This window comes from Arvicanthis niloticus, chromosome 9 (assembly GCF_011762505.2).
Source record: "Arvicanthis niloticus isolate mArvNil1 chromosome 9, mArvNil1.pat.X, whole genome shotgun sequence".
Lineage (NCBI taxonomy): Eukaryota > Metazoa > Chordata > Mammalia > Rodentia > Muridae > Arvicanthis > Arvicanthis niloticus.
Genome location: NC_047666.1, coordinates 34,931,020 through 34,958,774, shown reverse-complemented (window position 1 = coordinate 34,958,774; position 27,755 = coordinate 34,931,020). Strand labels below are relative to the sequence as shown.

At 41.3% G+C, this 27,755-nt stretch overlaps 1 pseudogene; it reads left to right on the top strand.

Annotated features, from left to right (window-relative positions):
- Nucleotides 1–1,019: 1,019 nt before the first annotated feature.
- Nucleotides 1,020–5,555, top strand: LOC117715713 (large ribosomal subunit protein eL29 pseudogene; annotated as a pseudogene).
- Nucleotides 5,556–27,755: the final 22,200 nt, after the last annotated feature.

The following is a 27,755-nucleotide window of genomic DNA, read 5'->3' as shown; positions in this document are numbered from 1 at the left end:
TTATAAAAGTAAGTAAATCTGACAAAGACTGGCAGAGTGTCTCCCTGCCAGAGCAGCTGTGCGCCTACTGCTGAAGAGACGCTCAGCCTGGCGAGCACTCTCTGCCCTGCTCAGCTTCTCTGGGGGACAGCCATCTAATCTCTAAGACGAGACCATCAATCATTATCCACGGGTCAAAATTTCCAGCTAGGCTGGAGGAAACATTTTGATTAATGCCTGCATGGTGACCTGGGTGATGCCAAGGGCTGGGACTTGTGATGGGAATGAGGTAAGCAATAATTGTTTTTAATAACCTTGATCACTTCCCTTCATCTAGTTCTTATCACAAACACTAAATTTATTCCACACTAATAAAACTTGGTCTAGATATGTTACTATGATCAAAGTTCTGTCTCTTAGGAACCATAGTGGAAGAAAGAATACTTGAGCCCCTGATACATAGTATAATTTGAGTTTATAGAGCTTGGCTGTTTTACCCCTGAGAATTCAAATAAAATGGGTTTCACTTGCCTTGAATAATGAAGAAAGCAAGAACTTCTAGCAGATTTCAATAGACTTCAAGTACTTGACAGATTCTTATCTAAACAGTCCCAAGATCATGGTGGCAGTTACAAGAAGATAGTTAGGACTCTTGATGAAAATATTTACCAGCCCAGAAGATTCACGAGAGCCTTGGAAGCTTCCTGGGCTAAGTTGAGTAGAGCAACGAATGTCTCAAGCAGCAGCAGCATAAACTCTTTATTGTATGAGGGTAAGCATAGCAAGCATGAATCCTAACCTGCGTGTGCTAATGTGTAACAATGGCTGATATAGTGCTGGACAGTGCAAGCACAGGAACCTGGCTTTGATTACCAGAACACGCAGAAAAGGTAGGCTCAGTAGCATGCAATTAAAGGCTGAGGATGGGACATCCCTGGGGTTTGATAGACAACCAGTCTAGTTGAACCAGTGCATACACTTACACACACACACACACACACACACACACACACACACACACAGAGGACAATATAAGAACCATGTCGTTATTCAATGAGAAAGGCTCTTCCTTCAGTGGTATTTGTTCCCCCAAACTAGGCTAACCTGGTGAAAACCAGCAGAAAACACGCACAAGGGGAATTTTCTCCAAACTTGAGCTGTCAGGACTAAGGAAGAGCTAAGACATTGTCACAGAGGAGCCTGGGGAGATGTGACAACCAAGTGCAGGGTTGTGCCTGGACTGTATCCAGAACAGAACAGGAGGTAGAGAGAAAGCTGAAGAAATCAAAGCGAAGTCAGGGTTTAATAGGTAGCAATGCGCCTGCACAGGTTTAATAGACAGCAATGCACCTGCGCAGGTTTAATAGCCAGCAATGCGCCTGCGCAGGTTTCTTACTCTGACAAGTATTCCTAAGCAATCGTGGCTAAGAGCAACTAGGAGATTTGGTGAAGTGTACATGGGGCTCTCTCAACTATTTTTTTTTTTTTTTTTTGCAATTTTCCAGCAATTCAAAAACTATTCTGAAGTTAACAGGCTTAGCTGGAGCTGATATGAGCTCCACGAGCTGTCACTCTTCTGAACTCTGCAGGTGAACTCCCAGTTATTAGTGGGAACCGTCACCATATGCCGAGACACTTGGTTTGTTGGGTTTTATATGCATTTTTTTCCTTTTACTAATATGCTATGTTTATATCCACAAGTTTGTTGAATGTAACAACTGTGTTGTTCTATTTGGGAATGAATACATTTGGGCATGCTAGGGAGGGAAGACAGAACCTGGTGCAGGCTAGGCAAATGACCTGCACTTCTATTGTCCGAATTTAATTCTCTTAAGCGAAGTAGTGACTCTCTGAAGGCCCTGGCTCTATCTGAAAGAAATATCTCTAAAGAAGGGTATTGTGAGGCTGGAGAGATAATTTAGGGTTGAAAGGATGGACAGCTCTTCCAGATGTCCTGAGTTCAATTCCCAACAAGCACATGGTGGGATCTGGTGCCCTCTTCTGGCATGCAGGCAGAACACTGTATACATGATAGATAGATAGATAGATAGATAGATAGATAGATAGATAGATAGATAGATAGATAGATATTTTAAAAGACATTATCCTCGGTGTTCCTGAGGATGTGAATATCTACCTACTTCTCAGTCTAGGAGGGAAACAAAAATCCCTCTCTCTGTGTATTCATAGACTCCATATTCTCATCAGCTCAAGCTTTTACCAGAAAGGAGAAGAACAGAGAGAGCTACCACCTTCTACTTTCTTATTACAACACTGAAAATTCCTTACAGCAAACAAAAAGTTTAAAAAAAAATGTGTGCTTGTTTAGAATGGATGAAGGACAAATTGCTTCAGAAAAAAAGCACGCGTCTATACAGAAATAATCCTGCATGCATTTAATTGCAAACCATTTTGCAGAGCAGCCCCAGTAACAGACTAAGGACCCATGCATACTGGAAATTTCCATTCAATGTTTGTTCCCAACTTTCATGTGAAAAAATCAGGTGCATAGGATGCCTCTCTTTTTAATCCTCTGGGTACTTAATTTCCGATGTAACTTCTGAGTAACCAATGCCTTTCCACCCCAAGACAAGCTTGGCAACTACCTGCTGATCCAACCTTGCCCCTTGCTCGGAAAGAGATTTAATGAGATCACCCAGGGTGTGGGGAAGTCTTTGTGCCAGGTAAAGAACACCCCCGGGAGAGCTAGGAAACAGAGAAGGAGTATTTTGATGTTACAGAGAAGTCAGGCAGAAGTGCAGAAGGAGAATTAAGGAGAAGAGGCTCTGACAAGAGACAGAGACTGGTTGATCTGGAGAGTCAGCAACAGAGCAGGCAATGGGGGCTTTGCAAGACCCAGGACAGGTACAAACTGTGTTCACAGTTGGTACATGCAGAAATGAATTTTAAGTTTCCCAAACCCCAAATCCTTTCACTGTGTCTAGGTAAATGGAAACGTGAGTCAATACCAACAAAATTTTAGCTGTATAAAAAGAACTGCTTTGGAGGTGGGAGATGTGGGCAGGGTGTCTGTCTACAAGTATGAGAACCCGAGTTCAGATTCCTAGAACCCATAGAACCCACATAAGCCCCAGATAGGCAAGGCAGCCAACCTGGAATCCCAGCACTTGAGAAATTGAGACAAGGAATCCCCACAGCAAGCTGTCTTAGACTTGCCAGAACTGGCAAGCTCTAGGAGCTCAAGTGAGAGATTGTAACTCACTATATAAGGTTGAAAGTGATCAAAGATATCTAACTCTGGTCTCCACATGCAGAGCACACACACATGTACACCTGCTCCCACACATGTTCCCACACACATACAAACATGGACACACAGACACAGTATGCACAGAAAGATAATATAAAATGGACTATTCATGCTAAGAATATGTTTTAGTGAACATAAATGTAAGATATTTTTGTTTAGGATTGTGGCTACCGTCACTTCTCAGGACAAAGACAGCCTAAACTGTAACTTTGGCAAGAAGTCCTCTTTTCTATGAGTCCAAGACAAAAGAGTAAATAGAATACCACACAGGTCTAAAATTAAAGGCCATAAATCCATCTTACAAGCTGCTGTCAAATTTGGGCAACATGTTTTCATTATGTAAAAATAAATGTATGCAAAGGCTTTTCCCTATGTTGCTAATTGTCAGGTCAAAGGCAACTGAATTTAATTTTTATCTTCTATACTAGGTATTAAAATAGCAGTATGTAAATAAGCAAGATTATAATGAAAATTCTCGTTATTATAGACTTTAGATAAAAAAAAGTTTTTCCAGCCATCATATTACCAAAATTATTAATTCCATTATTATAGTTATAATTTTATTTATCTTATATTCTACTTGTAGTAATAAGGTGATTGATTTTTTAAAATGCTAATAGTCTTCAATATGCTCACATTTTTCATATATATCATCAAGAATGCAAATTAAATTCAGTGATAAACACTGACCTTACAATCATTAATTGTTTCACAGAGAGTTATTTTTCTTACTTATCCAGATACAGTTGTTAAAATTAAAGTCAAAACTACTGATTATAATTATAAATTATAACTCAAAATATGTCCATCTTTGTACAACTAATTAAGTCACCTCATCTACATTTATAAAGAATGATCCTCTTTCCCACACCAGGCTTCCTGCCTATGTTGTTGCTGATGCAGACCGTTAGTGATCTCGTCCACATGCAGCGTGTGTAACAGAGACTGATAAGCAAGCATGTTTGAGATTAATATGGGCAATTTAACCTTAAAAAGTATTTTTCATCACTGCAGTAGTGTGAACTCCATGCTAATTTGCAGATGCTTCCAGGCCAGAAATTGGAAACCCAAGACAATCAAGAAAACAAGTATTCAGTCTGGCTGGAAAATAACTTTATTATGTAAGGATCCAGTCCATTCTTACAATTGAGAAAGTTATAAAGTCGCTCTCTTGGACTCTGCCCCAAGCTCTTCTCGCTCTTAGACACTTCCTGCCCTCTATACTAGTATCTGTCTCCTCTGTCTATGGCTGCACAAGCATACAACCTTTAGAAATGATCACCTGCTGTTTGAGTAGATGGAAGATATTATGGTGACTGAATAAAAGGTGTGGGAGGCTGGACTCCAAATGATAGAAGACCCACGTGTTCTTATTTTGGTATTTTGATATGAGGTATCACTAACCTGAGAGTCCCATGATTAGAACACTGTTCATTCAATTGTAAGGTCCTCCATGGATTTTCTTAATGATCTTAGTGACCAACCATGATTGATCAGCTCTTGTATCATGCATCATAAGTCAATGATAATACATCTTTCTATCATAACTGGAGGGCTTATGTAAGAATCATAGTTTTCAATTCATAAAATGATTCTGAGGTCCAAAGTTCATCTGTGGGAGCAAGGAGAGCAAAGTGAATATCATAGTGTACTTATTCCCCACCAAATTCAACAATATAGAAAGGGTCTCAAGGATGGTGAAGCAGTCTGTTAGTGACGAGTGGCATTCACATCCAAGTTGAGATAACTAGTCATTGCAGACTGTTTCTCCCCTTGTCCAAACACTTCAGATTCTAATCTCTTCTGGTCCCAGGTACTGCGGGGGCCACGGCTTACAGCCAAGTTCAAGAACCACACCACACACAACCAGTCCCGCAAATGGCACAGAAATGGCATCAAGAAACCCGGGTCACAAAGATACAAATCTCTTAAGGGGGTTGACCCCAAGTTCCTGAGGAACATGCCATTTGCCAAGAAGCACAACAAGAAAGGCCTGAAGAAGATGCAGGCCAACAATGCAAAGGCAGTGAGCGCACGTGCAGAGGCCATCAAGACCCTTGTGAAGCCTCAGGCCATCAAGCCCAAGATGCCAAAGGGCCCCAGCTGCAAACTCAGCCGCCTGCCTTTCATCGCTCACCCCAAGCTTGGGAAGCAGATTCGAAGCTACATGGTCAAGGGTCGTAGGCTCTGCCAACCAAAGCCCAAGGTTCAAACCAAGGCAGAGGCCACAGCTCCAGCTAAGGCCCGGCCTTCAGCTCTAGCTCAGGCTCCCAAAGGTGCCCAGAACCCTGTGAAGGCCCCATAGAAAAGGCTCCTGGCATTGTGAAGACAGATGGACTGCTGTGACACACCTACCCACACAGTATTTGCAGATGACCAGTGTCCTATGCTGTTTTTACAAATAAACTTGAGACAAGGAAAAAAAAAGAAAATTCTAATTATGTATGTGGTAATACTGATGGGTAGATGAATGGCAGCAACAAAGGTACTGATGGTCAATCATCAAAATTAAAAGAAACAATAAAAGAATAAAACAGAAAAAATTTGCCCAAATTCACAGCCTGTCAAATGGAATACCTCTCCTCCTTTCCCATTAATTTCCAAAGGCAGACCAGCCTTGCCGAGGACTGTTAAGTCCCATGACATTAAAGGTAGAATCTTGCAGCTGGTGAAACTGGAGCAAAGTGTCACTGAGTTGAATCTCAGATTGTCCCTAAGAATAGAGAAGACTTTCAATGACCAATGGGAATAAGACTTCAGGTCATTCTATATCTTTCCCAGAAGTAAATCTTGGTACCTACTCTAATGCTTTGAACCCAGGATGTCCCTATAGCCAACTGTAAACGAGCTACAGCTGTAAGCTTCTTAACCTCACAGTCTAGAGTCTCTCTTGTTTTCTCAGAGGTCCTCAGGATGCTGCACACTTGAGCTTTTGCTTCTGTATATTATGTACAAAAAGTCTCCAGGATAGCAAACTATTGGGATTTTTTTAAAAAAATCTTCCTTTTTAATGTTAATACCACAAGCTTGGAATATGTAAAAATGTCACACTAATGAAAATATTGTCTGTTTTAATCCAGACCTCTAGATCAATATAGCCATGTCTGTGTGGCTTCTGTTTTCTCCTGAAGCACAGGTCTTCACACTGTGCCTGTTGTGATGAACCTTACTATACGTATCCACTTACTTTGAAGAGTTTGCTCTCCAGAAGACTCTACTTCAACAGCCCTGAATACATATGTGGACCAGAGTTCCCAGTCTGTAGACTCACAACTAACCCACTCTGAAAACACAAGAAACTAGAACTCTCTACATCATGGGTTTCCAAGCCAGATATAGGAAGGTAGAGCATTGTCCATGCCCTGGACAGCTCTCAGAGAGCATGGAAGGAGTGGAGTCGCTCCCTACCCAAATCAGCTACTCAACTCAGCTCAGACAAAGGCTATGTCATGACAGAGCCAATTAGGCTTCTGTTTCCCCAACAGAGACCTGGCTTCTCAGAAACCATGTGACCTACAATCTGCTAATCTACTTGACATCCTTGGAAGGCCACTGCCCCCACTGCAGTACTTTGTCCCTTGTCCTTTTCCTCCCCTCCCCCCTGACATGAGCTCTTTAAGCTAGCCCTGTTATTTCAGAACATGAGCTGTCTTCAGAAAGTTTCCCAGGTTGTTCATACCAGCTGCACTCACCACTGCCTGAGACCCTGTTCCCCAGCTCCTCCACATTCTGAGGACACCATTGCACAAGGGCAGGGGGCCCACACTATATACCCACTTGTGCATATTTCTTACACACCTTTAGCAAGAGAGACACATGGAGGGTCTTATCCAACACGGTGAACTTCAAACTGAGACCTTGATGACTTACTTCCTACCTCATGGCTTTTGTTGGCTCTGGTGAAGTGAGATCCGTTCAGATGACAGAAAGACAGTGAGATGTGACTTCTTTGGAGGCACACAGGAGAGAAGCCTATAAGAGCCTGGAGTTTGAAAAGCGGGAATTCAGGTAGCCTGGGAAAATGCCTGCTTAGAAGTTGAGTATGGACTCTAAGGCTGGACTTCCATGGCTAAAATCCCACTTCGATCAGTAAATAACCCTCTAACCTTGACCAGCATGTTTAAATACTTCATGATCTTGAATTAGGTAAAGTAATACAAATATAGTTCCTATATATGATGCTAAACATAGCTAAACAGTACCAACAAAGATCTTAGCACCAGCTTTAGACCTTATGAGATTCTTATCTACTGATATTTACACTGTCATCATCACCACCACTGCCACCAACCCTCTCAAGGCTGAGCCATGACATTGCATGTCTCCAAACCCCAATCTTTATGTAAAATACTCAACGCTTAATGGATCCCCCTAAGGCTGAACTGGCTCTTGATCCTTGAGTAAGTATTTTCTGTATAGAAGATGCATCCATAGACACTGATGTGGATGCCAGGCAGTGCATGCTGACAGGTGCCTGATATAGCTGTCTCCTTAGAGATCTGCCAGAGCCTGAAATATACAGAGGCAGAAGCTCACAGATAACCATTGAGATGATCATGGGGTTCCCAATGGAGGAGTGAGAGAGAAGACTGAAGGAACTGAAAGGGTTTGCGGCCCCATGAGGAGAGCAACAATACCAAGTAACCAGAGCTCCCAGGGTCTAAACCACCAGTCTGGGAGCACATAGGGAGGGACCCATGGCTCCAGCTGTATATGTAGGGGAGGATGACAGTGTCAGGCATAGGTGGGTGAGGAAGTCCTTGGTCCAGTGAAGGCTGGATGTCCCATTGTGGGGGAAATCGTGGGTGGGGAGGTGAGAGTGGGAGGGTGGGTGTGGGCATATCCTCATAGAAGCAGGAGGAGGGGGGATGGGATAGGGGGTTTCTGGGGGGGGGAGGGGATTACATCTGAAATGTAAATAAAATATCCAATAAACAAAAAGAAGATCCACCCATATCCTTTTGTTTCCAACGGACACAAAGACCAAAGTTGCTGGCCTCCACTTTGATATCATATTGTCTTATTCTAAATGATGTTATCGTGGGTAGACTTGAAAAGGCAGAGAGAGCCCCCTTTAAATGTTATCACAACCTGAGTTTATTCTCAGCCAGGGGCTGTCCCAAGGCAGACAACCAATGATTCCCAAACACGGATGAGCTAGGCTTCCTGGATACACAGTTCCTAAAAATAGGAAAGTCCCAGGCTTTGGTCAAAGTCTTCAGATCCCAGATGTACACAAGCTACTGCATAGCTGTGACTCACCTTTTTTTTTTTTTTTTCATTCATTGATTTGATGATTGCCACTATACTTTTGGTAATCAAGACAGGGGTAAAGCAAGACTCCTAACATGTTTTTAATAGCAATAGCCATAGGCCATTGATCCCATGACATACACTTCAGCATTTAGATCCTTTCCATCCAAACAGGAAAATGACACTAAAATTGTAGAACTGCTCAAAAAAAATGAACACCAAAAAAAAAAAAAATAGCCAATATGGATAAGCATGCATGTTTTTCTCCTCTATGACAGTTCATAATTGATACCTGACTACTTAATATATAATGAGGTTCATAGACTGTAAAAATGAAGTAAGTAGTAAGTACAATTAGAAAAGAAAAGATGGAAGTTTTCTGATGTAATATGTGGGGTGATATATATTAAAGGAATTGTGATTATAATGTTGTCTTTGTTAGTGTTTTACTGCTCTGAACAGACACCAGGACCAAGCCAAGTCTTATAAAGGACATCATTTAATTGGGGCTGGCTTACAGGTTCAGAGGTTCAGTCCATAATCATCAAGGCAGGAGCATGGCAGCATCCAGACAGCCATGCTATAGGAAGAACTGAGGATTCTACACCTTGTTCCAAGGGCAAACAGGAGAAGGCTGGCTTCTGGGCAGCTAGTATGAGGGTCTTAAAGCCCACACCCACAGTGACACACCTCCATCAAGGACACACCTCCAGATAGTGCCACTCCCCGAGCCCAGCATATTCAAACCACCACAAATGTATTATGAATTCTAGAATATTTACTAAAAAATAAAGAGTAAACAATGGACAAAGAAATATAAAATAATAAAATGGAAACAAAGAACAGATCAAAAAGATAACTAAAAACAAGATGGCAGTTCAAATCTAAATATGATACTTTTTTTGAAAATACCTCATATTCAAAGAGACAACAGCTTTTGCTAGACCTCAAAGCTGAGCTGATAATACACCGTAAGGTCTCTCAAGACTTAAGACTGATACCTTGCTCAGACTGTTTGATTAATCTGCTTTTAAGATAACAACATGGCAACCAACCTTTCTTGCCTTGAATTTCCTATGTAATACATTGCTGCAATTTTAAGTTATGTACTTTTTTCATGTCCTCAACCTAGAGAATAATGCATGTGTGTGTGCATGTGTTCATGTGTGCATGTATGCAAATGCATGTGTGCATGTGTACTTGTGTGTATGCATGTGTGTGTGTGTGTGTGTGTGTGCGCATTTGTGGGTGCATGAGTGTGAGAGTGTGTGTGTATGTGTGTGTTTGTGTGTGTATGTTATGGTCATTATTTACAGAAAACATCAAACAGGTCAAAAGTGACCTTATACAACAACTATTCATGATAAATGTTGAAAGTAATGTACAGATATTGCTTAATGATATGTTTACAGTACTTACTAAATGCTTTGGAATCAGTTGAGGACAGTTGGAGTAAATAACCTAATTTCTTACAAAACTCTGCTAAAGATTTCTATAAAGCATTTTTTTTATTCCTTTCCCATGCTCTACTTTCTGCAGTATTCAAAACACAGAGCAAAACCCTTTGTTAGAGACAGGCAGGCATCAGGCAAGTATAGAGACAAGACAGACAGGAACACCTGACAAGATATGACAAGTGGGTCAGTCAGTCATGCATCAAGAGGACAGACAGACAATAGGCAGACTACAGAGAAGCCCCAAAGCACAAACTAAAGACAAACAGAAGACACAAGAGAGAAGTAGAGTTAAAAGTAAGGCTCACTCTTGTTCAAATTCTTCCAAGAGGAAGTGGGTTTTTTTTTTTATTTTCTCAGTACAACAAAGGCTAACTTTAATACATATGAAGACCTCTTCAAATATGCTGATAATAACATTAAATGTAAATGGTATAAACATCCTAATAAAAAATATAATGATTGGGTTGGGAAGATGGCCCAGAACATAAGAACACTGCCTGCTTTTCTGAGGACTCAGATTCGTGGCTCACAACTGTAACTCTAGCTCCAGGGCACCTGATGCCCTCTTTTGGCCTCAGCTGGTACCTGGCATGTAAACAGTACACAGATACACATACAGGCAAGAGACCCATGCTCATAAAATAAAGTTTTAAACTTAAAATGAATAAATGAAATAAAAATATTGTTAAGTATAAAGTTGAATTGTGTTCTACCTATAAGGAAAGACTTGAAGAAAAGTCATGGTCTGGTTAAGATAAAAAATAGAGCAGGGCAGTGGTGGCACACGCCTTTAATCCCAGCACTTGGGAGGCAGAGGCAGGCAGATTTCTGAGTTCCAGGCCAGCCTGGTCTACAAAGTGAGTTCCAGGACAGCCAGAGCTACACAGAGAAACCCTGTCTCAAACAAAACAAAACAAAACAAAACAAAACAAACAAAATAGAAATATATATTCCATACAGATAATAATAAAAAAGAAAAAGGGGCTAGGGTTATAGCTCCGTGGATAAAATGCTTGCTTCACACGCATGAGACATGGAGTTTAGATCCCCAGAACCATGTACAAATCAGGCAGGTTTGGAAGCTGCCTATAACCCCAGCACTCAGTAGATAGCAGTGGGATCCCTAACCAGAATCAGCATGCTCTGAGTTCAGCAGTAGACTTTCCCTCAGTGAATAAGATGAGAGATATTGAAAAGGACTCCGGATGTCACCTTCTGCACATACACATATGTGCACCTGCATGCAAACATATATTTATGCATCCCACATGCAAACACATACATGCATACCACATACACATTCCAAAAGAAAGTCTATACTCTGTGGTGAACTTGGATAGGTTATTTAACTGTTGGAACTTAATTTTCTCCCATTTGTTTACAATGAAGATGAGATGACTGTCTTTTAAGGTTATTCAGTTTGAGTTAATGTGAGGTTTGTTATTCAGTTTTTATTAAGTGCCTGATAAATACAGTGTTGAACTGTTAATGCGGTTTCTGGGACTGCTGTAGAAACTGCAGTCCAGAATCTTCTCAAGCAGTTTTCCAGATGCTCACTGTGTCCACAACCTTTCCAGTTTGGCCTAGGCTGGGATTCCAGCTTGCATGCAGAGGACATTTGTGTTTTGGTGTCTTGAAAATGAATGTCAGTTCCAATGTAGGTCACTTAGGTGGTCGGGGTTGGTGAGTTGCAAAGCCTTTGGCAAAGGTAGTTGTGTTTATCTTTAAGCACCAGCAGAACGAGAGCTGTCTGTCATCCCTGAGCAGGCTGGAGGCTGGCTTCTCTCTGCCCCAGGGAGAAGGTATGTGTGCCAGCCGACAGGGAGCTAGTGGCAGATGTGAGTGCAGAAAAACAGGAAAGACACCTGGAAGCGGCGGGGCGCGTTCTCTGTCAGTGGACAAACGAGAAAGGAACACACATTCTCCGGTTTCTGTCGTGACATTACGTAAAGATAATGTAATGCAGATGCTCAGGATAAATAATTCAGGAGAAAACAAGAGACATACAGTCTGATGGTCCTGAACAGCAGCCAAGACCACTGTGGAAGCAGCTCTGTGCTGCCTGGATCTGACAAAGTCTGCATTGCATCTGGATGTAAATCCTTGCTAAGAAGGCAAAAACACCATAATTCTAGGGCGGGAAGCTGAACTCAGGTTCCACCGCTTCCAGCACCTGTTTCTAAGCACGCCGCCTTTGGGCTCTAATTCTTTGTCTGTACACCAAATTGCCCTCTCTCTTATCTTCCTCTCTGAACCTCTACCCACTGATGTCCCCGTCAACGGAGTGTCTTATTTTTACTTTATTGAACACCAACACTCAAGTTATTATAAATATCCGTTCCACATACCACTGTTCTAATGTGAGCATGTGACCACTTCCTAAGTACATGCATGCCCTATCTCACCATGTTAATTCTCACAAACACCCTGGCAAGAAGATTCCATTTCTCCCAAACAGGAGGGAACAGAGCTGAGCTAGGTTAAGCTCCTCTCCAAAGGCTATATGAATATTAAGTGGTTAGACTCAGAACCCAAAGGTGGGCACTCTGACCCTAGGGTGTGTTCCTTTAACCTGTGCTGTACTAGTCCATAAACTATGCAGCAGTTGGGGGAATTATGCAAGGTGGCCAGCCCATGTTTGACTCTTGTACACTAATCAGTTACCAGCCTTGCAGAATAGTGATCAATAGGCCAGGACTTCTTTCTTACCCACCTCCCATCACTTCCTGGCTGGGTTCCTGTGGGCAGGTCCCTTACCTCTCTGAGCCTTGTCATTCACCAGAATAATGACAATGAAGAAATGACCACCTCACCTCATGGATCCCTGGAAGGATTAACTAAGTGAAGTCATGTAAATGACACGGAACATTGTCTGAGATATATTAGGCACACAGAGTGAAGAGTGGTGAATAGCTGACAGCTGATCAGGTTTTAGTAACCAGTTTCTGGTTTTCACACCATACATGAGAATCAACTATGTAGTTAATCTAGAGAAAGCTAAAGCCACAGATGCTATGAGTAAGCTAAAGGGAAAAGTCTGTTCTGAACAATAGTCAGCGATTGTACTTTAAAGACTGTTATTTCTCGGGTATTTGGTGGAGCAAGACAGTGAAGACGAGGAACAGATTTTCTCTTAGTAGTGATGCAGTCATACCTGCCTAGGACGGGGCATAGAATTTTGGTATCACGAGTTCTGAAACAAATGTCACTGCACTTACTGGAATTGTCAGGATCTGAGCTGAAATTTATGATGGAGTCAAATCTAGAAGCTGCCATTTTTATCATTCAAATTGTAAAGGAAGGATAGTTGGCAGAGTGCTTGCCTAGCTTCTATAAAGCCTTGGATTCAATCCCCTCCCCCACCAGGAGCTGCATAAGCTGAGCGTGGTGGTTCACATTTATAATACCATCATTGAGGAAGTAGTAAAAAGAGGGTCACAAGTTCAAGGCCAAGGCCAGTCTGAGCTAAATGCACTCATGTGTGTGCACACATATATGTATGTATATATGTATATATACATTTGTATAAGTGTGTGTGTGTAATAAAAGGTCATACATATGTATGTATATATGTATATATACATTTGTATAAGTGTGTGTGTGTGTGTAATAAAAGGTCATACATTAACTAAACTTCATAACCACTGATTGAGGAGGAAAAAGTTTCACTCAACATTGCCAAGCAGTGGATACTTCAGCCACTTTCAGATCACAAACAACATGGAGATACTTTATTAATCAACAAATTGATCAATCAATCAATAAACATTAATGGCAATATATTTTTAAAGTGGTAAAATATAAGGTAGTTCCTTTTAGTATTTTATTCTCTGTGCTGTCATAATAGAATATCTTAGTGAAGAGAACTTTAGATTCACATGCAGGAATGGTCATCTAATTATTGATGAGGGGATTTTTCTAATGAACCAAACTTTCTAATGGAGGGTCCTTTTCAATATGTCTTTGGTTAATCTATTTTAGTTCTAAAGCCTTTAGAGAGGCAATAAGGTATGGAGGTGTACCCCAATACACTTGCCAATGCCCCTTTAATATAGCTCTTGAGTTCAAATTTCATTGAATTGTTATTGTTCTGTGAATGTTTATCTTACCCACCCAATCCAAATGTTTTAAGTAGTGAAAGTTACATTATTCTTATATATTTATCATAATGGACTAGCAGAATACCACTTTTGCATCAAGTATGTCCTCTGTAAATACTTCCTGAATAAGTAATTATTTTTATTCACCCCTGCATGAATTTACTGAATCCTCTCTCAAGAGTAGAAACTCCTCTCTCGAGATGAAAATGGCAAATGACATTTTTCAGGGTCATTATATAGTAGCCCATTTCATGAAAAGCTATGTGATCCCTCATTTACCTTAATTTAGTTCCTCAGCAAAGCAATCAACTGTATACATTTCCTTTAATATTAAAGGAGGGCTGGGGAGATGGCTCAGTGGACAAAAACACTTGCCAGCAGGTATGAGGACAAGAATACGCATAAAACCCAGGAAGACATAGCAACTGCCTGTAACTCAGCACACAGAAGGCAGAGGCAGAGAATCCCCAAGACATCTGGCTAGCTAGATCAGCTGCAGTCCCAGAGGTCTAGGTGCAGCATGAAACCCCATATCAATAAATAAAGTGAGGAACTTCAAGCCTCCACAGCCACTCATCTATGCTCACATGCAGAACATACATACAAATGCATGTATATCATATGTATATTCACATCTAAGATGCTTTTAAAAGGAGAGGTGATACTTAAAACAGTAGTATAGAGCTGGGGTAGTCCTCTTTGTATCCATTTTACAGATGGATAAACATATTTAGAAAGGCAACGCAGTCTTCCTAAGACACTGATATTTGGAGATGTTGAGAGAAATTATACAGATCCAAGGTATGTTTGATCATGTGGGTAACCTGTCTTCTTCAGAGGCAATTTAAACCATGCATCTTCTTATGGATTGAGCCCAGGAGGATGAAATGGGCTGCCCACTTTTTCAAAACAAACAGTAATGATAGAGTCAGAACAAAAATGCATGTTAATCCAGCTCTCTCTTCCTGACTCTCTAGAATGCCTTTGTCCTGCCCCTGATGTCCACAACCCTCTGAAGTAGTAGGGATTTAACTGTGATCTCCAATTTTACTCTGGCAGGACACACTGGTCACAAGGACGTAGTGCTGGCTTTGGTGAACATTTCTTTGATAAAGGCTATGACAAAAGTAATCCTTCTGGGGCCATCCTGAAGTTACAGAACATTCCCAGAGGGCTCGTGCTTATGGAGTGCCAGTTGCTGGTCCTGTTGTAAAAGTCCCCAAGGTCCCCACAGATGTCTTGAGGCATGTGTGAGAGCCAAGCCTGCTCCCACACGTGCTGGGCCAGATGCCACTCACTTTGGAGTCCACATCTGGGGCTGTCAGTGTGCTTAGCCATTGCTGGATGGTATATAGGGAATGAATATGCTGGTCCCTCTCCTCCCAGGCTTGTTAAAAAAAAAACAGAAAGTGTTTGTGCTGGCATTTAAGTTTGTTCTTTGCTTTGTCTTCCTCAGTATTAAAATAACCTTAGTGTAGCTGAACATTTTGTGTGATGAACTACTACCTCTACTCTCCATCTCGACATAAACTCTAGGATGATAGTGTTATGATTTGCACTTCCGCTATTTAATATTTGAATCGATCACAGTTTTACCTTAAAGACTGGTTGTGCATTGTATACGTGTATTGAGCTGCCTCTCATAAAGATGTGATTTTGACTCTCATGTATCCATTTAAAATGAGTGTAGAAAAGAGACAAGGTGTGAGGGTGACCAAGAAAAGAGCCCAAGACGGTAGATTAATTTCCCGCAGCCAGGAAAGACTGCCCTACAGTACTCAACCACTGCTTACAATCATTGCTGATGAGAGGAACACCGCTCAGATCTAGATCTGAAGGTGTGCTGTACACACAGAAAAATGGGAACTACAGGTGTGAAATTTGAATAGAAAATTAGCTCTGCATTGTCTGGAAAAGGAGAATGAACCGGATGAATTACAGATAGCAAGCTACAGGAATTTCATCCAAAATACCCGTCTTCTACAGCAAATTAGGACCAGCCAGGTATTTATTTAGCACACGAACACGGAGCAGAGCCTGCCACTCTGGTGCTTATACCAAAACCTATGTAGTCATCTTGTCGGACTAGATATGTTACGTGGGGGTGGGGAGGGTAACTTGAATCTGTTGAGAAGCAGAGGAGGGGTGCACATTCAGTCTGACCAGGCAGAGAATTGTGCAAGGGATTGCTGACAGTTTCAGACAGTTTCGACAAGTCCCTGGGAGAAGTAGCCTTGTTCATATTCTCATGCAAACTCTAAGTCACTAGAGTCAATTGCATTCTTATTGATGCAAGAAATAGAGATTTGAGAACCATTTGTAAGAAAGTTTCAGAATTGGATACAAGTGGGCTGTCAATGACAGAGAGAGCTCTGTTTGGGAATGAAGTTGTGATCAATGGTTTGCATCCTTCCTTGGTGCTATTGTTAAGAGTAGTCTTGGGATAAAATGATCAGATGACTCATATGAAAACCAATGACAGTAAACAAGTTATCTAGAGTCCATCGAGACAGCTCGTGGGTAAAGGTGACCTGAGTTGTGTCACCACTGGAACTCGTCGTGCAAAATTAAAAGGCTGAGGTTACAAAGTTGTACTCTGACATCCACACATGTACAGTAGCCTGCTCTCTCTCTCTCTCTCTCTCTCTCTCTCTCTCTCTCTCTCTCTCTCTCTCTCTCTCTCTCTTGCTCTCTATCTCTCACTCTCTCACTCCGTGTGTGTCCATGCATATACACAATGAACAATGATAATATTTTAATTTAAATTATATAAAAGATACAATAAAGTCCCCTCCACTCAATTTTTTAATGGATTTCCTTCCCTAATTGAAGCTACAGATTTTTATTCACACGTAGTCAAATGGTGGTTGGTATGTTTGAGATCTTTCTATTGAGGACTTGATTTTCTAGAAGAAAAGTGGGGAAAATTCTCTGTTAAAAGTCTAGAGTGTCTTCACCTTTTTGCACTTATTTTTGGTAGAAAATTGGAAGCAAAAAGTAGAAATCTGGTTTTGACCTTTTATTCTGGTTAATGAGATATTTTAGCCCAAATATGTTGGCAAAAGAATTCTACACTTTGATTGCACAGTGCTTAGGTATTAGCATATGACATGGTCATGACATTTAATGCTTCATGCCTTGCATATTAATAGAAGTGGGGAGTGGAAGGGAGATGTCCTGAGGGTAAAGTGGGTCTTCTTCCTTCAAGCACTCATTGCTTTCCTGATTGAAGTTCCGAGGGATTAATGAAGCCCAAATCAGCTAGAGGCAGGCATCTCTTGCAGCCCAGCAATTCTGAGAAAGTCCAAGTAGTGGTTTCTACAGAATTCAAATACTTAGAGCTCATATTTTGGGTTGTTTCAAGAAAAATTTAAAGGTTAACTCCTTCCCCTTTGTGTGTGTGTGTGTGTGTGTGTGTGTGTTGCCATAACAACCAGAATCAGCTTATTGTTTATAATTAAACAGAATTGCATGAGTGGCCACACCAGTAAACGAAGTATTTATAATCTCACCTTGCAAAAAAAAAAAAATTAAAAATTGTCTGCTTATTTCCTCCTCCTTCCTCAACTGAATATGCTACTTACAGGTTTTGTTTGTTGTTTGGGGGGGATTTTTATAGTAATATTTGAGGTGATAATGAGTTGTCTCTTGGAAACCATTAGGGCTACAGTATAGCTAGGGACGGGACGATAGGAGGAAATGTGGGGGGAGAGCAGCTGAAAATGAATCTGATAGAAACCAAGTGTATGGCTTGGCATTATAAATGGCCCTGTGCACCCACATTGATCTCCCTAATTTGGGCGTGTGGACTCTCTCCCCCATCGAGTGCTCAGCGCTTCAGGTTTGCATCAAGGAAACTGTAAGAGGGGAATGCTGAAGATGACGCAGCCCAGAACTAGACTCTTCCTCATCCCGCGCATTCATTTGCAATCAGTACCCAAGAGTGTTCATTAACACAGCTGTGTTACCTACTAGGGTTTGTCTGAAATCCTAATTATACCTACTAAAAGAAAACTGTGCTCAAAGTGCCAAAGCCACCAAAGCACCTGGCCTGTTTGGCCTCTAACCTCGTCCTGTGCCAGCATATTCCTCTCCCAAGGTTGCTATCATGGAATAAATAGCCCACTCACAGAGTAAACACTGAGCGTGCACACCCTGCAGACTGCAGCACCTGCTGTGTGCAAGGCACCGGCTCCATCTCTAAGGAGGCAGGTCAGTTTGCCTCGTTCTTTTTTTCAATTTCAGAGCCTTGACGCATAAGGGTCTTCAAACTTGTGCGAGGTAACAGAGTGAATTGTTGTAAAAATAAGAGCCACAAGTACCCCCATTATTAGTCATTTTTTTTCCTTTGGAGAGTAGAACTATATACCATCTGAGAGGAATAAAACATGTCATTTCTCCAAGAAAGGGGGGCATTGCTGAGTTCTTATAATTAAATGATCTTTCTATACTTCTGACTTGTGTCCTCTCTCTCTCTCTCTCACACACACACACACACACACAGAGAGAGAGAGAGAGAGAGAGAGAGAGAGACAGAGAGAGAGAGAGAACTTTAACACATACATTCAGATATAAAGAAATTTACCTTCAAGCCTCAGACTGTGTACTCAAGCACACTGACTTGCTTTAGTCAGAGGGTTGGGACTGGGTACTTGTGCTGCGCCAACCCTGACCAGCAGGAATTAAGACACGGAACAACCAGTTCCTTCTCACAGCAGTTTACTCAGGATGCTTAGCAGTTGGTAGTCAAGATGGTGAGCCCGCGATCCCTTCCTGGGCGCAGCTTATAAACCCTGCCAGGAGCCCATGAACTCAAGCCACGTATCATCTCTCCATAGGCTTGTGATGCTTGCATAAGATCAGGCCACCTTGAAGCACAGCCTTCACACCTAATAAGGACTTGTTTATCACTCGGCCCTCGGGTGGCCATCGCCATCTTGGGGCGAGGTTCTTATGGCACCTAACAGGTACTGGATGCTGAAGTGGGGCTAGGTGAATGCTGGGCCTTATACCTATGCTTCCTACAGGACAGAGAAGGAATGGCTTTCCCATATGAGAGGCACATTTGCCACATTGTTCACACCATAATCTGTATACATGGATACTTGCAGAAAAGTATGTGCCTTGTTCTGCCATGAAGGGATAAAATTTGCTCACTTTGAATCATCCTTAGAGCTGGACAATATGGTGGTTTGGATGAGAATGGCCCCCATAAGCTAATAAATTAGTATTTGGTTCCCAAGTGGTGGAGTGTTTAGGAAGTATTAGGAGGTGTGGCTCTGTAGGAGGAGGTGTGGCCCCAGGGGTCGGATTTGAGGTTTCTAAAACCACTGCCAGGCCCAACCTTGTTCTCTTTCTGCCACAAGCTTGAGGATCAGATATGAGCTCTCAGCAACTGCTCCAGTGCCATGCCTGCCTGCCTGCTGCTGTGCTTCCTACCAGGGTGGTCATGGATTCATCCTCTGAAATAGTAAGCAAGCCCCCAATTAAATGCTTTCTTTTGAAGCTGCCTTGGTCATATAGAGTCTCTTCACAGCAATAGAACAGTAACTAAGACAGAAAGTAAGCATTTATTTGGCCCCCTTGGTGGGCAGAGACCAGAGACATTTCTCAATGTTGTTGTCAACACCTGAGATAGTAGGAAGAAAAAGAACATTCAAGTCCTGACTACAGTCCAGAGCAAGACTTAATTCATTGAAAATGTGTCTGCACTTGCACCAAACTCTGTGATATAAATTGACAGCAGTCATATTAGTGGCTAGCATGTGGGTGAGCAGTCATTTGCCACTGTATATCTTAGGGTCCCTAGAAGCTGGTTTGAGTGTGGGTGATTTATTAGAGAAAAGAATCAGAAAACTCTACCTACTGGGTAACTAAGCAATGATTCAGAAAATAGGATACAGAACATAGGATAAATTGTAATTTTAAAACCAGAAATGACTGTGAGTATTGGAAAGTAATCCTACCAGGTACTGCCGTGGTCTCTAGCCCCAGAATACATTGCCTGGAGAATGGAACTTGAGCCTTTGAGCACCGGTTTATAGCCCACATTATTCAGGGCTGCTTCCAAGAGCCATTAATTCTCTGGGTTCCCATCCTCTCCACCTCAGAAGCAGTGACTGTAGACCCATGAGGCAGCCCTGGAGCCAACACTATTTGAGGTATGCTCAGTGGAGCCCAGAGAAGATCAGCACCCAGCTGGATTTCCTCAGAGGTACAGCTTCTTAACATCCTCAAATGTATTTTATAAACAGTCCTTGGCTTAGAAAATGCCAGAAATGACACTGGCTTTTTAACTCTAGAAACCAAAAGACAGTAAATTATATGTCTCAATTTCCCCTTATTATGGGTGTAGCCTGTATTAGCCACAGAGGTTCTAGTTTTCTACCCAGCATTGTTTAGGCCAAATTATAGAGGTGCTTACTCTTACTGCCTCTTAGCTGTAGGTATAGCTTAAAAGATTCCAAGCTTCAATGTACATAACACATGCTCTAAGTTGGCACACCAGTGGTGTCACATCTTCTTGTGCTCATGTCTCAGCCATTCCCTATCCATGCCTCACTTCTGCCCGATTCTGTGGCTTCACTGTGATTCCTTTCCTTAGAACAGAGATCTATGTTTTGCCCACATCAGATATTTCTCTCCAGGGGAAGCCTGCCACTTTCCTGGGCCCATCAAATGCTGCTTTCTCTGTAAGCTCTCCCTCACACATTACAAAATTGCCACTTTGCCTTCTGTCCCTCTAAGTGTGCTGACACCTTTACACAGGAGCTGACATGCCAATTTGCTTGTTGGCTGGCATTCTGCTCTTTTAAGTTACGCTGAGACTAGCATATATAGCGTTACATCATTTAGCTGTATTGAGGTAGTAAACATTGATTTCTAGTTCTTCTCTCTCTCTCTGTCTTTCTATGTGCCTCTCTCTCTCTCTCTCTCTCTCTCTCTCTCTCTCTCTCTCTCTCTCTCTCTCTCTCTGGCAAAGTTTTACTATGTTGCTTGAGCTAGCCTCAGACTCACCATGTAGTACATGGTAATACTCATGATCTCCTCCAGCCTCAGGCTCCTTCATGCTAGGATTATAAGTGTGCTCCCCTGCACCTAGCAGAACAGTTGGTGTTCTAGGCATACCTTATGACCCTGAGAAATCAGCTTGGGGGTCTCTCCCCCACAGTGTCATCTTCTCTCTCAGGACTGGGCTGGCAGCACTTGAGATATCTGAAATTGCTGTTTTTAAAAGGAGAAGACACTACACTGTGATTGTCTTAAGTGTCCCCTAATGATTTCTTAGTAAAAGTGTGGTCTTCACAGAGGCACCACTGGTGGGTCTTTAGGAGATGGGGCAAAGAGAGAGGTCTTCAGATGACTGTGGCCATGGTCTTGAAAGAGACACTGAGAGCCAAGCCCTGACTCAGTTCATTTCACTTTCCAGCCGTAAGATGAACAGTTTTGCCCTGCCACAGGTAAGCCACAAAAACAGTGAGGCTGGAACCTCTAAAACCATGAACCCAAATCAACCCCTTCTCTTTACAGGTGGATCGTCTTTGGAACTGGCTGTAGGGGTGCTGGCCAGCATGGAAACCAAGCACAAATTAGCTTTTCAACATGCCACCTGGCAATTATGCACACCGCTGCTCTAGTGTCATTGACTGAAAGCAATCTTCAACTATGGCCAGGATATCTGCTAGTTGTCTTAATAATTACTTTCGTAACTTCACCCTATAGGTGCTTAATAAATGATCAGTCAACAAGAGTGAGATGTTTATATACATGTCTTACATCAGATTGAGTTGTAAACACTCTTTCTGAGTTTCCACCGCTTACTTCCCTGAGTCTGTTTACCATCAAGGTCATGTGGCACCATCTAGTCAGCATCACATGCTGGACCTTGAGCTGTGTGTGTTCAAACATTGGTCATCACAACAATGGTGTAGGTCATACGCTACCATCTAGTCCTGATTTATTCCTGTTTCATATCTAAAGACATTAATTAAGGACTAGAGACATTATTGTTTATTTGATGAAATATGCTGGGAAGATGAGAGAATCAAATCTAAAGCCAGGTCTGTCGGATTCTCTCTAAACCTTGTGTGTGGCTCTCGTGGAAAGCATGCACTACCTTCCTAGAAGTTTCTCTCCAGATCTTTTAATGGCTTGGGTAAGAATAACTCCAGGAATATTTTCTAGAAAGGCTACTTAACTGTCCCCAGTCCACAGACAAAGATGAAAATGACCCAGTTTAGAACAGGGACTATGAGGATTCCTTCCAAACACATATCATTCAAAAGTTTCTCTAATACATTTTGGACTTTTCTAGCTCTTGACATTTTTTTCGAACACAAAACTGAGGTTTTGTTCTCAATCGTCCACTGGATCTTTACAGAGATCTAAAGTTCTGTCCGTGAAATTATAAATCGTTGTCCTCCTTAGTCCCCACCACTCACACTTCTGAAGCTTTGGTGATTGAACATGCCTCAGGCCTGTTCGAGAGACAGACTTGGGTTACTGTTCACTGGTCAGGCTGATCCTATCCCTCCAAAGTAATGGCTGTCCTGCCCTCTAGTGGAGGGAATGTGTGTCGCTGTCCTTGGTGCTAGCCAAGAGTCTAGGGGCTTTCTCTTTATCCAAGGATCTTCAGGGAGAATGCTGGGCAAGTGTCTGCAGTCATTCCTCTGGCCTTTATCCTGATAGCAGAAGAACTTATTTCATGTAATTTTACAGTTATGTTCTTCCTTATAGTCATTATTTTTCAAAGTTGAAAACATATGTTCTGTCTTATAGGCCTTCTCATTTTTTCATAACCTCTTAGATCTTAGGCCCGTAGTTTATTGTATTTATCCCAGTGAAATAACAGAAGTAAATATACTAAAGAAGATTTTGGAAAGAGATCAATGGTTAGTAGCACTGGCTGCTTTTTCAGAGGATCCAGGTTCAACCCCCAGCACCCACTGAATGGCCCATAGCCATTTGTAATTCCAGGATGAGATGACTGACTTCTATAAGCACTGCATGCACCTGGTTCACAAATGTACATGCAGAGGAAACACCCATACACATATATGAAACTAATATAACTGTTGTATAATATGCATTATATATTAATATATATTAAATGAAGTAGAATAACTATAAAGTAGTAGCTAAAAAAATACAAAGTTTGAGATAGTTTGACCTGTTGAAAGAAGTGTACATGCTGAGCAACACTGGAAAACTTACCTAAGTTCTCTAAATCCCAACTTTCTCACCACTGAAATAGAAAAAGCACAGTGTGGAACTCAAGAGAGCCACATGGGAATTAAATGGAACCACACTTGTAAAAAGTTCAGTGCAGATCTTGGCTCCAGTGACCCTATGACACCTGAATTTGTTGCTCTTGCCCAGGTCTTAGTTCTTCTTTGTTTTATCTTTTGTTTTTGTTGTTTTGTTTTGTTTAACCTAACATGGGACAGATTTTGATATAGCACTTGTGAGAAGTTTAATTATTATAATTAATATTTTGAGGGAAAAAAGTCCCTGGATGTATTAAGTGTATACTTTCCATTCGTTTTCCCACTATTGAATAAGGTATGCAGAACACAAAAACACCTGAACCACACAGTTTCAGCGTCTTCTCCCTAGAGATGTCAATTTCATGTATGCCCTCATTCATTAAAGAGAGTTGGCAGGGGGGAAGGAAGTCTAGCAGAAGCCTCTGCTTCCTGCAAGGTGGCAGCTGCTCTTCACAGTGAGCCTGGGTGCTTTTTAAAAGGACTCAGTTATAGGACATTTTCTCTCCAGAAGTTTAAAAAAGAAAAGATTCTGCCTTCTTCTGTCCCTAAAAAAGTAAATGAATATTATGTAACTTGGTATGGCTTTTCTCTCTACCTTAGCTGCTGGAGACACGCAGTAAAACCCAGTTCTTCACAGCATTAATGAGTTCAGCTGAGGGCTGCTGAGCCTGTACCCCGGCCACCCCCGCCAAGGTGATCTTTGTTTGATTTTCATCACTGTCGCTGGCTGATTCAATTTTCTTATCTTTCCATTCACAGCCCAACAAAACCTCATTTCTCTATATATATATTTACAAATAATCACCAAATTTTTTGCACCAAATTTTGCTAGCTTCTATTAAAAAAAATCTAATACAGACAGAGTTCATACTCTAGGAAGATAAGTATACCTTAACATTAATGAACTTTACTCCATGTAACAAGTTATACTGAGAGAACTATCATTGGAAAATAAGCAGTTAATCTTTACAGTTCGGTGGCTAAAATAAGTTAGGACTAGAAATTAGGTTAACATGATCCACTTGGCATTTCTCAAGTAGGACATAGCTGTGGGAGGACCAGAAGAGAAGCGGAGTGCTGAGGTTAAGATGCTCCCCCGAATGGCCACTCTTATCTCCCATTAAGGGTGTGTTGTGAACAAGTTGTGTAATTTGGTTACTGGGCCTTTTCTTTCTTCTTTATCTGTGAAATAGGATGGATCTGAGCACTAAACGGAATGGACTTGGTGCAGGTGAGGATGGAGGAACTGTGATCAGTAGTACACATGACATTGAGAACCTCCGCTAGCCACCTTCCATGAAACTTCATGACAAGCAGACAAGCACCCAACATCTTCCTCATTTGTTGTTTTCTCTCTAAAGTATAATATAAAAGATTATGTAATATAAATATAAAATATAGCATATAAAATATAATATAGGATAAATGTAATATAAAATATGTAGCTTCAGCACACATGGTATATATTTTACTCATTTGTTCATTATCTATTCTTCTACCTCAATGTAAAATGTAGACAGAAGTGGGTGGCTTGCTCATTGACTTCATTCTATACTCTGAGTACCTAGTACAGTTTCGTGGCATGTTTGAAGTACCTAATAAATATCTAATGAGTGAATGAATGTCTAATCATACGTGACTGTTTGCACTAATATTTGATGGGAGGTGGGATTATTAGTATAAAATGATTATAGCCCAGGAGCAGGGGGATATCACTCAGTGGTACTTCATGTCCCTAGCATGTGCAAGGCCCTGGGTTCAATCCCTAGCACAAAAAAAAAAAGGATAAAAGGTTAAATAACTATGTAAACCCTAGGTAATTTGTTATTGACCCATCATCAACATGAGTGAATTACTTGTCAAAACTGTAATTACATATGGAAAGTCTTGGGGATTTTTAGATCGTCCTTTATTAACCTTTAATTAAAATACAATTATAACACATCCCCCTTTTTCTTTCCTGCCTTCAACCTTCAATGTCCCCCAACCTCTCCCTGACCCCCAACTCCCTCTCAAATTAATGGTCTATTTTTCTATGATTAGTATTATTACTATGTATAAATTGATAAATATATAAATACAATTTACTGAGTCGGTTTAGTGTGTGTGTATATGATTTTAGGGCAACCAGTTAATGTTAGACAACTAATAAAGGGGGCTCATCCCTGGGAGAGACTAATTCGCCCTCTCTCAGTGATCATTAGCTGATTGCAGTCTTTTGTCCAGGGGTGGACCCTGTGAGATTTCCCCCTCTGGGTTAACATGTCTGTTGATATTGTCATTCAGGTCTTATGAAGGCAGACATATCATTGAGCTATTGTGGGTGATGCTTTTCTGTCATTTCTAGGAGAACACAGTCTCACAGCAGGTTTCCTGGTCCTCTGACTCTTACTACCATTCCTCCCCACTCTTCCACCATGTTCCCTGAGTCTCAGATGCAGGAGTTGTGTTATATAAGCAGCCACTGGGCCTGGGCCCTCCACAGTCAGTTAAACTCTGCATTAAGACCAGTTGTGGTTTTCTGCAGTGGTCTTCATCTGCTGCAAAGAGAGAGGCTTTTCTGCTGTTGGGTGGGAGCTACACTTACCTTTGTATATGAGACTAAGTATTTAGAATATAGTTAAGAATAATTCTAGCTTAATAAAGTGGTAGTTGTAGGTTTTCCTCTAGAATCTGTGATTGCATTACCCCGGAGACATTTGCTAGGTTTCCAGTAGCAGACATGATTTCCCTTCGGTTGAGTAGGTCTTAAGTCCAATTATCCAGCTCTTGGAAACTATTTCTGTTATAGTGATGGTTATAGATTGGGGACAAGAGAGTATCAGTGGTACATCATGTTCCTAGCATGTGCCCTGGTTTCAATCCCCAGCACAGAAAAAGAATAAATAAAAAGTTAAATAACTACCTAGACCTTAGGTAGCTTGTTATTGACCCATCATCACTATTGAAGATCCCTTCTTTAAAAAAAAAAATAGTGAAATGTTTATCTAACATGACCAAGAGAAGTTCTACACACATTACAATTCGATGCTGTTTTCTGTTATTAGAGAGTGTGGAGCCCATGAGTACTTGAGAAGGGGGTCTATGCATCTTGTAATAGCCCCATTGAAGGTAAAACTCACATCTACCTTTTCTCATCTAATTCCTTCTGGATTCTTGTAAACAAGTCATTTTCAGCTCCTCCTAGAAGAAAACTACTCCTCTATTAGGGTTGCTATTATTCCATATATCTTTACTGTCAAGCTTCATGCTGTGTGTGTGAACTTTACCAAACACAGCATTAAGGTGGGTGTCTGGCCTTGAATCCCAGCTGCTTGCCAGTGTCAAGTTAATTCTCCCTGTTAGCCCAAGTATTTATGTATAAGGGGGATTGTATAAGCTTTTGTGATGATGACATGTAATAGACCACATAAAAATGCCAAGAACTTAATAGATGCTCAGTAAATATTAGCAATTATCACTTATCCCTAATTTGACATAATCATTTTTTGAGGCCTTGGGGTTCTTAACTTGCCCACTAGCAAAACTGACAAAAAGTATGTCTTTGGTGTGTTTCATTAATGACACTTTTCATCTTATTAAGGCTGTTTCTCCATCCCTGCCTTTCTTCAAAAGAAAATAACAAGGACTGGAGAGATAGTTCAGTTTTCAAAAGCACTGACTGTTCCTCAGAGACATGAGTTCAAGTCCTAGCACTGAAATCGGAGCTCACAGCCATGTATATTTCATGCCTGTGGTGTGCAAACATATTCAGGCAAAACACATAAACATAAAATAAATAAAAAACATAAAATAAATAAAATTTGAAGAAGAAAAAAATGAAGAGGCACACCTCACAGCTATTCCTATCTTCATGAAACTGGATTGGGGGGGGGGGGTTGTTTTAAGCCTAAATTATGAGATAGCATTTTCAGAATTCTGTTTCAGCCTAGTCCAGCAGTGAATAATTATGTAAATTAACATGGGTTTTTTTTTTCATTTCACCTGAGTCAGCTTCTGAGATGATATTCTGTCTTGCAAAGCTCAACTCATATCCTTCAAATGCTGTCTGTGATATGTTTGAGGTATTTCAAAGGGTGAAGACACCAGAAGCTAGAATGAGGATATGTCTCTGTCCCCATGACTAACTCTGTCTCCAAAGGCTGAGCTTCTTAAATGTATCCTTATGAGATGCCGCAGGTGGGCCTGAGCCTAGGAAGCCCTGTTTTAGTAGAACAAGACTTAGGATGGTTCTCCTTATACGGAGGATAAGAATGGATGGGTCCTTTGCATTCGGGAGTCACAAGCTGCCAACAAAGTCTGTCATTTACTGTAAATTTTCATACCTATCAACTTTGAGAGTCACAGTGGCAGCTATGTGTCTGATAGACCTGATGACCTTGTCTTGAACCCACAAGTTCCACTAACTGAAAGCCCACTCTCTCATAAA